Below are 14,342 nucleotides of genomic sequence, written 5' to 3' on the forward strand. Positions count from 1 at the left end.
CATTTCAATTTCCTATCGAATGAGTCCTTTTCGAGGTTTCTACAACAAGTCCTTCGATAAAAAGTGCCCTGGCCTAACAAAAAAAAAAAAAAAAAAAATACTACATTGTACCCACATCACTCTTTAGTTAGGCAGTACTGTTGCGCTGTCTATGATACTGCTCTAGATCACTATTAAATAATAAAAAACAAGTTTTTTAAATGAAAGTAAGGAGCAACATTAAAACTTAAAACGAACAGAAATTACTCTGTATATGAAAGGGGCTTTTCCTCCTTAGCGCCTCGCTCTTTACGCTAAAGTTTGACTCTTTCTCTTAACTCTACTTCTTAAAACAGTAAAAAACTTTAGCGTAAAGAGCGGGGCATTGAGGAGGAAAAGCCCCTTTCATATACGGAGTAATTTCTGTTCGTTTTAAGTTTTAATGTCGCTCCTTACTTTCATTTAAAAAACTTGTTTTTTTAATTTAATTTCTGGACGTTTTTAATTAATGCATGTTTTGATCTTGGCTTTCCGCACATAAATAATTAAAACGAAATTTGCATTATTATTATTTTTTTTTGCTAAATGGCTTTCTCATAGTTTTAATCAGAAGATTTTGCAAAAAAAGGAGAGAGGGAGGAAGTCTATTTGCCCTCCAATTTTTGGTTACTTAAAAAGGCAACTAGAACTTTTAATTTTTTACGAACATTTTCATTAGTAAAAAATATACGTAATTTACGAATTAACTTACGTAACGAACTTCTATATTCGTATGTTTTATTGCGTATATGAGGGAGTTCACCCCTCGTTGATACCTCACTCTTCACGCTAAAGCTTAAATTCTGTCCCAATTCCTTATGAATAACCCTTCAATCACAAAGGCCGTAGAATAAACAGTCGAAATTACTAAAAATACTTTAGCGTAAAGAACGAGGTATTACGAAGAGGTAAACCCCTCATATGCGCAATAATTTCTGCTCGTTTTAAGTTTTAATGCTGCTCCTCACTTTCAGCAGAAAAAAAACTTTTCATATTTATTTTTTCATTTTTTTTTAATAATACTATAAAATCCAAGACTTCATTGATAGTATCTTCCCCCATGAGAAGTTTTTCCATGGAAAGATCCTCCCACGTACCCCCCCCCCCACCTCAACTCTCCCTCCCAAACCAAAAAAGTCCCCCTTAAAACGTCCGTACACTTCCCAGTAACCATTACTATGTGTAAACACAGGTCAAAGTTTGTAACTTGCAACCCCTCCCACGGGGACTGCGGGGGAGTACGTCGTCCCCAAAGACATAGTTAATAGGTTTTTCGACTATGGTGAATAAAATGGCTATCTCAGAATTGTGATTCGGTGACTTTGGGAGAAAATGAGCGTGGGAGGGGGCCTAGGTGCACTCCAATTTTTTCGGTCACTTAAAAAGGGCACTAGAACTTTTAATTTCCGTTAGAATGAACCCTCTTGCGACATTCTAGGACCAGTGGGTCGATACGATCACCCCTGGGAAAAAAACAACAAAAAAACAAATAAACACGCATCCGTGATTTGTCTTCTGGCAAAAAATGCGAAATTTCACATTTTTGTAGATAGGAGCTTGAAACTTCTACAATAAGGTTCTCTGATACGCTAAATCTGATGGTGTGATTTTCGTTAAGATTGTATGACTTTTAGGGGGGATTTTTCCCTATTTTCTCAGGCTCACAGTTCATTACCACGAACTGTTTGACAAAGAATGGAGTGTTCCTTGCTATTGAGTGGCTTTTGAATCATCTTTTGACGATAATGTAGGAGTTTAAAAATGAAAAATTTACTTTAAAATTAACTCAGTGTAAGTGACTCATCAAAAAAAAATATCCAACTATAAAAAATACTACTAACAACTACAGCAGCACCAAGCCACAATGAAAAATTAGAAAATTTTCAAAAAATCAGCACTGTGTAATGAGCATAAATTTGTCACCAGTAAGCCTTAATCATTTAAGATTAATTAAAGATCATTAAAGGGGCAAAATTGCCCCTTTGTCCAAGGGGCACGGGTTCAATCATAGTTGTGACCAGTTATTTAGTTTGGGACGGGGGTCAGTGGCGTGACTCTGTAAGCTCAGCCAGAGTTGACCCAGCTCTAAATGGGTACCTGGAGAAACCTAGGGAAGGTAAGCAGGAAGGGTGTGTGAAAGCACAGTATGGTTGGCCCCCAGCCCCCCCCCCCATTGCATTTCCTAACTAAAGGGTCATGAAATGGAGACCAGCACCACCGGGGCCTTAAGGGTCTTACTTACTTAGGGCCATCTTACTTACTTACTTACTTAATCATTTTCCATTAAAAACTATGATATTTTAAAGCTATGTTCCAACAATAAGCATTGGTCTTGACCCACATCATGTACATGCATGAGGTTAGATTTGTCAATCTCATTAATTTCATGCCTATTTTCCAAAAAAAAAGTGAGGTATTGAGAAATACTGAATACAGACTTCTGAATACAGAAAAACAGAAATACTGGTCAAAAACTATTGTTTTGTGATGAACATCTCTCAGAGTCTAGAACAAGTTCTCCTTTCATAAGCAATATTTACTTACCTGATTGGTAAAGGTGTTTTGATTGGTCAAAGTTTTATTTTTGTTTCTATTTGTATTTAAATGTGCATGTACATTTGATCGAAACCTAGTAATTAACAGATTCTTCCATGCTAAATATTTGATTATTTTTATCAACCCATTGTCCATTTGGATTACAAGGATTAGCGTATAGTTAAATCAAACCACGGTCAGCAGCAAATCAATGTGCCAACAGAGAAATAGAGGAACTACTAGTAAAAAATCTCTTAGCTAAAAACTTTTGGTTCTTCCTACAGGCTTAAAATTTCACACATTAGGATTCAAAATGTTCAGACATACACTAAAGGTATATTGTGATTGGCTTACAAAAATAGATTTCACCCACTAACCAATAAAACTAAAGTACACTTTTTAACATGGCACTATAGGAGAGAAATATCTCTTTTTCGTTGGTTATGTGACCATTATGGGTGCAAAAAGTGGGGTAACCGGGTGACCATGTTACTCGGCAATTTTCAGGTTTGGTTAGGTTTCATTAAGAAAATCGAAAAAACAAAATGCCACTCATAGATTTTAAAAATGCCCTTTTTTGTATATTCTCTTTAATTAATTTCCTTTTTTATATATATTTTTTTTTTCAGGATAGGTTGGGTCTCATTAAGAAAATCTACAAAAAAACAAAATGCAATTCACAGATTTTCAAAAATACCACTTTTGTATTTTCTCTTTCTTTTAATTTCTTAATTTTAATTTGTTTTTATGGCTTGGCAAAATTTTTTGGTTGATTTTATCAACACCCTGTGCTCTATCTATAAAGCCCAAAATTCCTTCAAAGTTGTCACAAAAGACTGGTATCTCATTTTCCTTACACATATTCTACCTTTTACTATTATCCACATTTTTAAATCATATAAAGTAATTAATCATCCACATTTCTTTGTGCCTATCAAAGCAAAGGTAGTAATTATTTGACTCAAGTTAGTTTTGTGATCTTGCAGCAGTTGAGGCTTACTCAAACTAATACAAAATTAAAATAGACAAGGGTGGATCTAGTTGGGGGGGGGGGTACACCCCCTTAAATTAGTGGCATATTTGGGCTTAGGGTTGGGACCGCTTATCTGGTTGGGAATGGGATGATGTAACACTTTAAAGTAATTTCTTGTAACTGGCTTTTGCTAGTTGAATTATAAATAGGTTTTTAATTGTTAATACCATTACCACGGCTTCCACTACTCTAATCTTGGTTCACAGATTTATCTGCTTATTCTTGCAAACTTCTTGTCAACTATAAAGATACACCCTGGACCCTGGTTATTCTAATTTTTACATCTTTGCTACCTCCACATCCTTAATGACAATGCTACCAATATAAGTCAGGTAGGTCACTAAATCATGTCTCCACCCTCATTTATTCCTAGTCAAAGCATCCATTCTTAACACTAATTTTAAAACTTATTCTAGTACCTTAGACTCTCAAAAACTGCAGAAATTCATTCATTTTGCTAATATTATCAGGGACACTTAAGTCAGCTGCATAATCTACAGTTAGTAGTGTTTTACCTTCACATTTGATTCCATACTCTTCCATAGCATTTACTTCAGACAAGTACTCTCAAAATAATCCATGTAAACAGCAAAAGGACTCAACTCTGTTGAACACCAAACCAGCTTTTAACATCACTTCCTACCTTAACCACAGCAATATGGTTTTCATACATATTATAAATCACTTGAAATTCCTAATCTGGTATACAATACAAGGATGTGATATTTACCAAAGCTCTTCTATCAGCTGAATTCATCATCTAAAAAACTGGGGACTACAGGGGTCTGATGATTGAGAAGTTACTCAATTATGATCTCAGAGTCAAAACCTGCTCGAAGCATCCTCCCTCCTTCCTAACACTGCACTGCTCTTACTTTTAAACTTTATCAACAGCATTTCTTAGTCTAATAAGCATCATCATATTGAATAATTTGCTTCCTTCAGAAACCTAGCTTATGGCTCTAATATTACAGTGCTCAATTTTATCACCATTCCTACAAAGAGGTTTAGCTAAGTTTCCTAAATCACTTGGTATGGTAGGCCTATTCCCCTTTTCCTGAAACCATATTCATGTTCTTTGGCAATTTATCTCTTGCTTTGCCATCACTTTTTTTTAAAGCCTTACATATTTATGCAACATGAGCCTGGGGCATAATTTACTATGGGGCAGGTGGGCAATGCCCTCCCCAGGCCCTAGTTTGCCCTCCCCCAAGCTAAAATTTAGTTTCTTCAAAATCATTTCAAAAGTAAGATAAGCCTGCATAATTCAAGCATCTCCAGAAACGGGTCAATTTTCTTTTGTATATCTTTGCTGTTGGGGTGCTATATGGCTCATTTTCAGTTTTCACTGTCATTTTCACTTAACTTGGGAAAATTGGCTGTAACTTTACTCCTTAGTTTTTAATCCTTTTAGTACTGTCTCAAACTCCTCTTTGCAATGTAAATCTTCCTTCACTTCTAAATTATAAAACAAATATTTTATATCAATTCCTACATTTTCATCACAGTTTAACACATTCATAAGATGACCTGCCTATCTCTCTTTGACAAATGGTATATTACTAAGTGTGGCGCCATTCCTATGTTTATGTGGGACAACTCCAGTTTGACTACTTCCTCTCAGTTTCTTAACATGCCAATAACTATTTTACCATTATCCCACCTGTCTAAATCTTCCATATCCTTGGCAATTTTATCCATGCTCTCCATTTCATACCTCCTTAATTCATACTTGAATGCCTTCTCTTCTTCTCTTACTTTCTTCTAACCTCATATAGTCAATCTATAACTTGAAAACTTTTGTACAAACCCCTCCTTTTTCTACCAACTTAGAGTGTTTTATACTCATAAGAAAGGATCTACAGCCCAATCTAGGTTTTGAGAAAATATTTTCAATCTTATTCTCTACAGTGGGATCAATTGGGGCAGGGAGCCTTCACACACATCTTTAAATTTTGAAAAATAACCTTTTGGGAGGTATTTTCAATGAAAAGTGCCTTTTCAGTAGTTTTACAAAAAATATTCATTAGATATTGAAAAATACATCCCCCCTAAATTTTGTGAATTGTACTGCGTTTCCCTGTTGCCCCACTTGTCAGCAGTAGAAATTACCACCTTTAAGCAAAAGCAAAATCAAAATAGAGTTCAGCTATCCCTGGCTCACATAATAAGAAAGGCTTTGCCAATGCCTACAGTATATAAAAAGCATGAACTAATCAAAACTTGAAAAAAACCTTCAAATTATTTAAAAAAAAAGCAATGACTCTAGGGCTGTCCTAAACAATAAAAAGAAAATACATAAATCTTAAAAAATAAACTTGGATATCACTACTTTCTATAGCTTGAAAGAAAATAGTTTAAACTACACAAAATTTGTTTCTACAATGATGTTGCTAACCTATTTCATTGTTATACTATTTTTAGAGTGAGCATGAAAAGTTATAAGCTTCCCAACTGTTCAATTAGTAACTAAGAATGTCAGATACAAATTTTCAATTATCCTGTCAAAACAGAAGTTTTAACTAAAACAATTGTTTGGGTAGGGGGGAATCATTAAAAATGCTGAGTAATAGGAGCACAATGATAATGAGAAAAAGGGAGATGTAGCATCACAATATGCTTTTTATGCTTTATTTATATTAGTGCTTATTCTTTTTGCTTCCTTACTGATATTGTTGTATTTACAGGTGTGTGGGTCATATTAAAGACTTCAATCAGCTATACTTTTGTAGAGAGTAGACAGCATAAACCATAAAATCTACAATATGTAGCCTTGATGCTTCAGAACAGTGAGTAAATACATTGCAGTTACAGTTTTGCTTGTGGCATATTCTGTGCAAGCAACAGTGTGTGAATAAAAAATGTTAGCAAATAATTATGAAAAATTCACCAATCAGGTAGAAAATGCCCCCCAAAATCCTACAACTAGTCTAGCCAATCCACAAAAATATTTGTAAGAAGTCACCAAAAGAATTTGCTAATTGAGAAGCATTAGCTGTCATGGATTTTCTGCTGATAGCTGTATCATCAAATTTTGAAAATTATAATTCAAATTCTCTAAAATTACATGTCCAGCAACAATTTGATTTCATAGACAGAGAAAAAAATTGAAAAAATAATGCAAAAAAAAACACTATTGGATGTAGCCTGGGGATAAATCTAGGCATCAGGGCAGGGCTGAGATGCAGTTATATTAAAATAATTACAAATCCAACCAACATGTACATTCTGCTGTTAATTATGTATTAATGATTTAGGCTGAAAAGGAATCATGCACAAATATTATTGAAAGAAATGAGGCTATTATATCAATAAAATTTTATAATTGTCAAAGTAACCAAACAGTTGTGAAAAATATACCAATACAGCAATAAATGCAAACAAAATCCTACAACTAGGTTAGCCTATCCATGAAAATACTTGTAAGAAACCACCAAAAGAATTTGCTAACTGAGAAGTATTAGCAGTCATGGATTTTCAATCAATAATTAGCATATATAGAAACTGGTCATCCTGCACAGCTGTATTTTCAACTTTGAATATTGTGCTCCAAATTCTCAAAAAAAAATTTGCATCTCCAGTCACAATTGGATTTCTTAGACAGAAAAAAAAAAAAAAATGTGTATGGCATGCAAATATATCTAAGCAATATGGGGGAGTGGAGAGCAAGTATACAGTTATACTGGCAAGTACTTACAAATTCCAGGAAATCCACATATTTTCTGATTGTGCTGAAGCATTTTTTTAAATATTTAGTTTGAAAGGGAATCTTATATCAGCATTACTGAAAACAGTGAGGCCATTGTATCAATAAACTTTTGTAGTCTTCATTCTTATAGCAAAAAAAAAGTATGTTAAAGCAAAGAGCTTTTCTCTTAAATATGAGAAATTTTCTTTCTTTCATCAACAAATAAAAGTTGTTGAGATCTCTGGCTACAGGTTTGATCAAAAAAGCTCAGCTCAGATACAAGCTCAGAAAAAAAAGGTCTGTATAGTCTACCAGAAGTATTCATATTTTTTAACTAAATGCCTCCTCCCTGCTTGATCTTGAAAAACATTGGTAGCATTTGTTTTATGGGCACTGTTGAAGAAAATGCTTAATTAATAAAGTAATTTCATTGAATTACACACCATAATGAGGCTAGATATAAATATTATTTTTCTTCCATTGGAATCATTGTGTCTGTTGGGCTTAAAAGAATTTAATTTTTTGTCCATCTATAACATCACATCACAAGGAAATCAAAGTGGGCAGTTGGATGAATAGAGGCCATTTTTTAAAATGCTTTAAAAACATAGGCAAAAACAAAAGGAACCATAAAACTGACTAATTGAAATGGAACAAGTTTTGTACTTCAGATCTACAGAAGCTATCAACAAAATTCTGGAATCTACCTTGGCAAATATTTTGCAGTTCATATAATTGACTTATCAATAAAGTGAGCATACCACTTCATGCCTTTTTTATATTCTTTACAAATATAATAATTGCTTCTATTGCAAATTTAAATTTGAGCACTTTTTGACCTAATCTAACTAACCCAACCTAACCTATCTATAAATAATTTTGGCACTGAGAAAACATAGCATTATTTTGTCAAAAACAACTGATAATGCATACTTTAACTGACAAGTTGTCATTTTTAAGAACTTAAAAAGTGCTTAAATTTGAATTTGCAATAGAAGCAATTATTATATTCATAAAGAAAATAAAAAAAGGGTAAAATTCTAGTTAATTGACTTCTTGCTATCTTGGAAAGGGTTTTGGTTAAGAAAATGAAACTTTCAGGGATGAATCTACAGACTAAAGTATGTCCTGGGAAGGTATTTTGAAGTAACTACCTCCACTCTTTCTCTCTCAAGAGGGCCCTGACCATTGATGACCTTTAAAAATATGTGTGTTATAAAAGTGAAACCTTGCAAAATAGATCTTCTGCTTAATTGAAGTACAAAAAAATTGTTTTCAGCTTCATAACTTTACTTAATTTCATTTTATAAGGTTTTAAAGATATGCAAATACATTTCCTAAATTTTGAAAAAAAAAACATTGATATGGCTCAAAACTCTACTCAAATAACAGGAATCGCATTTTCAGAACTAAAGACAGAGAAAAAGCAACTAGTAACTGAAAATTCCGGTAAAATGTTTTGTCAAAATTTCAATAGGTATAGATCTGTCATGTAGGCAAACTTCAGGGCTATCTAAAGGGAGAATAAGTAGAAATGGGTACTTTAAAATACCTTCCCAGGATATACTTTAGCCTGTGGACCCTATCCCTAAAAGTTTCATTTTCCTAACCTAAACCCTTTTTGAGATAGCAAGAAGTCAATTAACTAGAATTTTACCAAAAAAGATATCAAGTGGTATGTTCACATTATTGGTAAGTCAATTATATGAACTGCAAAATATGTACCTCTACCTTGGTACATTCTAAATACTTATTTGTATTATTTTTAATGTGAGCTAGTTTACTTTACTTCTCATTTATTACACAGATATATACCTGAATTATATATATATATATATATATATATATATATATATATATATATATATATATATATATAAAAAAAGGATACGGCATTAGACTTTACAGTCCGTACCGGCGGTGCTGATCTCCGTTTCTTGGCCCTTCTGCCAGGAAGTGCAATGGGGGGTTGGGGGCCAGCCATCCTGTGCTTTCACACACCCTTCCTGTTTACCTTCCCCAGATTTCTCCAGGTACCCATTTAGAGCTGGGTCCGACTCTGGCTAAGCTTACAGAGTCACGCCACTGACCCCCATCCCAAACTGAAGAATTGGGTACACTGGGATTCAAACCCGCGTCCTCTCAGACAAGGGATCCCGAATCCAGCGCACCAACCCACTTGGCCAGGATATATATATATATATATATATATATATATATATATATATATATATATATATATATATATATATATATATACTGTAGCCTAAACAAGCACCAGGAAGAAAATAGTTTTAATGTTGAGAATACATTGAGTATATAAGTTATAATTTACTTTGCATAATTACCTAGGATAACATTCTAGACAAGCTACTTTTGGCTAAGTTAGAAAGGAATTAGATTAGGAGAACAAAACTTTCAGTAGTAAATCCAGGGTCAAAAATCTACTCTGAGAAGGTATTGCCAAGCTACTATGTCAACTCTGTTCTGATTTCTAAGTCTTAGAATTTGGCCTAGTTGACAAATCTAGGCCTATCACCTTGGCTATTAGAATTTTGACAAAATAACATTATAGCCTACCTTAATTTTCAGTTTCTTTGCCTCCAGTTTTAGTTTTGGAGATGCAATTACTGTTACTTGAGTAGTATTTTTAAAACATACCTTAAATTACCTTAAATCACAGCTTCGAGCGACATAAGGATTATCCATCCTTGTGATGCTCCATGAGAAAAAAAAAGAATTCGTTTGGTGTAGATTGTGGCTGTTAGATTAGACTCTTGTGGAGGACTCTGCAGCTTCCTAATTGTAAAGGAACTCCTGGCAGAGCCATTCCCTATCAAGGTGGGACTTGAACATGTCAATTGAAGTAGCAGAAACTGTTTCTTCAGAGAGCTGGTTCCACATATTGATGATTCTTTGGCTGAAGAAGTGGCTTCTCTGTCTACTCGTGGAACTCTGCATTGAGAGCTTCAAAGAATGTCCTCTAGTACCACAATGCAAGGGCTGTGCAAAGAGACCGGGAAGGGTATTTTTAGAGAGGATTTTTTTGGTTAAAATAATGTCACCCCTTTTCCATCGTAATGTCAGCATCGGCTCCTTCAAATGATGTAGTCTTTCTTCATATGGAAATTTATTCATGTTGGTAACCATCTTAGTGGCACGACACTGGACATCCTCAAGCAACTTCCTATCTTTTTTGAAAAAAGGGGCTGCCAATGACATTCCAACCTCCAGGTGTGGATGTACAAGCGCCATATATAACTTCATAAGAACTCTAGGGTGTCGGCTGGAGATGGTTCTTTTTATGATACCAAGGGTTTTATTTGCAGAAGATGAAACAGACTTAGCATGGCTGCTAAACTTTAATTGGTGATCTACAATAACCCCAAGATCTCTTTCATCAGAAACAGCAGAAAGGAAGTTGTCTTGAAGGAAATACTTATGATGCTTGTTATTTTTGCCAAAATGAATTACATGGCATTTGTCAACATTGAAAGTCAGAAGCCACATGTTAGCCCATCTTTCTAGACTATCAAGATCTGTTTGAATTGATTGCTGGTCAGAGGGAGTAGCTGCTTTTCCAACTAGTTTTGAGTCATCAGTGTAAAGGGTAATAAGATTTGAAAGAAGGGTGGGTAATTCGTTAACATAGAAGTTGAAAAGTGTTGGTCCAAGAATAGTGCCCTGGGGCACGCCACTTAATACAGTTGTGGGAAAAGAGAAATGAGGAGTTCCTTGCAAATCAAAAACTCTGACACTCTGTGATCTTTCAGAAAGGAAGCCCATAATCCACTGTACAGCACCTTTGTTGACACCTGCAGCCCTCAATTTGATTATGAGGAATTCATGACAAACTTTGTCAAATGCTTTGGACAGATCAAGAAGAATCATGTCGACAGGAAAACCCTCATCAAGCAGTGTAGTCACTAATTCATATGTTTGGATAAGGTTAATGTCCACAGATCTACCAGATCTGAAACCATGTTGTGATGTGGAAAGGATATTATTGACCTCAAGATGTTCAATTAGAGCTTTATTAACAAATCTCTCAAGCACCTTAACAACTGCAGAGGTGATGCAAATGGGACAGTAATTCTCTGCTGAGTCTCTTCGTCCCTTTTTATGGATTGGGGTTATATAAGATGTTTTCTAATCATGCAGTAGTTCCCCATTTTGAAGAGATAACCAGAACAGCATGCACAGGGGGTAGCTGAGAGCTTTTCAACACTCCCTAAGAAGACGTGGATGAACACTGTCTGGTCCCTTTGACTTATTAGAGGTCCGTCTGGTCCCTTTGACCATATAGATTGTTTTGTTTTTTTTTTTTGTTTTTTTAATTTAGGAAATGTATTTGTAGATGTTTGAAATCCCAGAAACTGAGCAGAATTGTGAAGCTGAAAACACTTTTCTTGTAGGCTACTTCATTTCTACAGAAGATCTGCTTTGCTCAGTTTCACTTTTATAATTCAAATATTTTAAAAGGTCATCAAAGTTCAGTGCCCTCTAGAGGGAGAAGAGGAGGTAGGTCAGTGGTAGATCAAGAGGGGCAGGGGACCTCCAAGATTTTTTCTACTGCCCTGATTCAATTTCTCTTCTTTTTTTAAAAGTAAACTTGCCAATTATTAACAGCCTTATCACATTGCCCCTCCCCCAATATTTTGTTCTAGATCTCCTTTGAGGTAGGCCTACTCCAAAATACTTTCCCAGGACACACTTTAGTTTGTAGATCCATCTCTAAAAGTTTCGTCTTCCAAACATAACCCTTTCCAAGATATCAAAAAGTAGCTTGTCAAGCATTTTATCACCACAGGGAAGCACTTAGTAGGCCTACATTTGAAAGTTCAGGTCTACTGAGTTGCATTTTGTCAATTAGACTTAAGGTGTGAATTAATCAAAAAAAGGTAATTTTTAAGACAGGAAATGTATTTTTAATTAAACCTTACAAGTTTTGAAAAAACAACTTCAAAACGAACCAACTCCAATAGGGACCTTCTTTTTCTTATTCGGCAAACCAGCTTCACTGCCTATGGTATCTTCTGTTTCTTCCATAATTCAAGCTTGTTCTACTGGGCAGCTCTGATAGCTAAGATTTTCCGGCGAAATAAAGAATACCTGACGAAATAAAAAATACAAGTTGAAAAATTTGAAATGATACTTGGAGTAACGAGACTGAGGTCTTCCTCAAGGTGCAATATTGAGTCCTCTTCTATTCAACTTGTATGTTTCTGAATTTCAAGTATCTTATGCCTCATTTGGTCTTTATGCAGATGATTTGATTATTTGGAAGTCGGGAAGGGATATTGGCCTTCTTCAAAGTCTTATTCAACAGGATATAAGTTTAGTCGAGAGATTCTCTTTAGCATTTGGCATCCCAATCTCAATCAATAAAACTAAAGCCATTATATTTACTAATGGTACTACAGATCCTCCTAATCCACTGACAATTTTCTCAAGGGAGATCCCATATTGCAATTAAGTGAAGTATTTGGTTTTTTAATGGATTCTAGAATGCAGTGTGCATGAACATATTAATTCTTTGAAATCTCTGATTATTCAGAGACTTCGTATTCTAAAGAGACTTGCTGGAAGTAAGTGGGGATTTTACCAATTTTTTTTATTTTTTATTTTTACAAATTATATATTCATTCAAATATAGAATCTAGGATTAACATTTTTTCAGCTCGTCCTCCATCCTCATTCAAAATCCTTGAAACTTTACACAATTCTGCTATTCGAATAGCTTTGGGTGTGTATAAGCATACTCCTCTTTCAAAGTTAAAAACACTGTCGGGATTGGTATCCCTAAGTGAAAGAGCATCCAGTCTAAGGATTAAATATTTCTTGCAAATCAAGGCTTATGGAGCCAAGCATGCTGTATATGCACATACCTTTGCCAGGAAGTCAGCCTGTCCCAATTCCCATTCATCATGGAATCGATTTTCAACTTGAGGTCCTAAAATGGAATCAGCATTTGTTTTATGCATATCCCTTTACAGAGGCCCCTCCATGGGAAATGAGTCCTTCAAGCTGTCAAGTAGAACTTTACTCCATTAGTAAAGACTTGATTCCTAATTAAGAGATCCAGACTATTTTGGCTGAACAGATCTCAAAGGCGTACCCCAACTATAGAAAAATATATACAGATGGACCTGTCCAAAAGGAAAGAGCTGGAGCAGGAGCATGTATCCCTTCCCTGAACTTGAACATCTATTCTCGTCTCCCATTGGGATCTTCTATCTTGTCTGCTGGATTATGTACCATCTTCCTGGCCTTGGATGCACTTATAAATTATAACGTGGAATCTGAAAACATACTTTGTCTCTCCGACTCTAAATCAGCATTACTATTGATCCAAAATATTAATAGAATTGTTAATGACAAGGATTTATGTAGTATTAGAAGACAGCTTCTTAATCTTAAGATCAAAGGAAATGAATTTTATTTTCAACATGTTCCAAGTCATAAAGGCATCAAATACAATGATATGGCTTATTCTCTGGCAGCAAAGGCTTCCATGTTAATTCCCAGTCCTTCGTTTGACCTCAATTCACGAGATATTACCAGGCAAAGATCCAATGTTAATCACAGTAAATTAATTTTATCTCCATTTCTTACAAGAATAAATACAGTGCTATATTACCGACTGAAATCAGGTGCCCTACTTCTAAATCGCTTGTTATTTAATTAGAAGCCACATTATTCCCGTTTATGCCGAGTCTGCTTTTCAGCAGATGAAACAATCCAGTATACATTATTTGATTGCCAGGCTCAGAGTGAGGAGACTATTGCTCTTAAGCGTTTCTGCTCCTTGGCTAAGATTCCAAATACTTATACAGCTATCCTGGATTCTAACCTGCCATGGGAAATTGATCGTAAAATATTTAAGGCAGCAATTGATATCTTAAAGAAGATAAATATTGTTTAATAATGATTAAATCTTGAAGAATTCAATTTTTAAAAGGATGTGATAGTTTTTGATTGTGCAGAAGAGAGCGAGAATGAGTAGGAAGAGCCGTATTGGTATCGGCCGGCTTAGTGGCCTTAAACTGCTGGGGACAGGTAGCCACT

At 34.9% G+C, this 14,342-nt stretch overlaps 1 protein-coding gene across 2 annotated transcripts in view; it reads right to left on the minus strand.

Annotated features, from left to right (window-relative positions):
* The window catches only part of LOC136034049 (LIM domain-containing protein jub-like), a 55,053-nt gene extending 42,714 nt beyond the window's left edge, over nucleotides 1-12,339 (minus strand). The window contains exon 1 of one of the 2 annotated variants that reach the window (XM_065715143.1): nucleotides 12,248-12,339. The gene's annotated coding sequence lies outside the window, so the exon portion shown is untranslated. Of the gene's footprint in view, nucleotides 1-12,217 lie in introns of both variants that reach the window. The other variant, XM_065715142.1, reaches the window with a different exon arrangement.
* Nucleotides 12,340-14,342: the final 2,003 nt, after the last annotated feature.

Source organism: Artemia franciscana, chromosome 12, assembly GCF_032884065.1.
Source record: "Artemia franciscana chromosome 12, ASM3288406v1, whole genome shotgun sequence".
Taxonomy (NCBI): Eukaryota; Metazoa; Arthropoda; class Branchiopoda; order Anostraca; family Artemiidae; genus Artemia; species Artemia franciscana.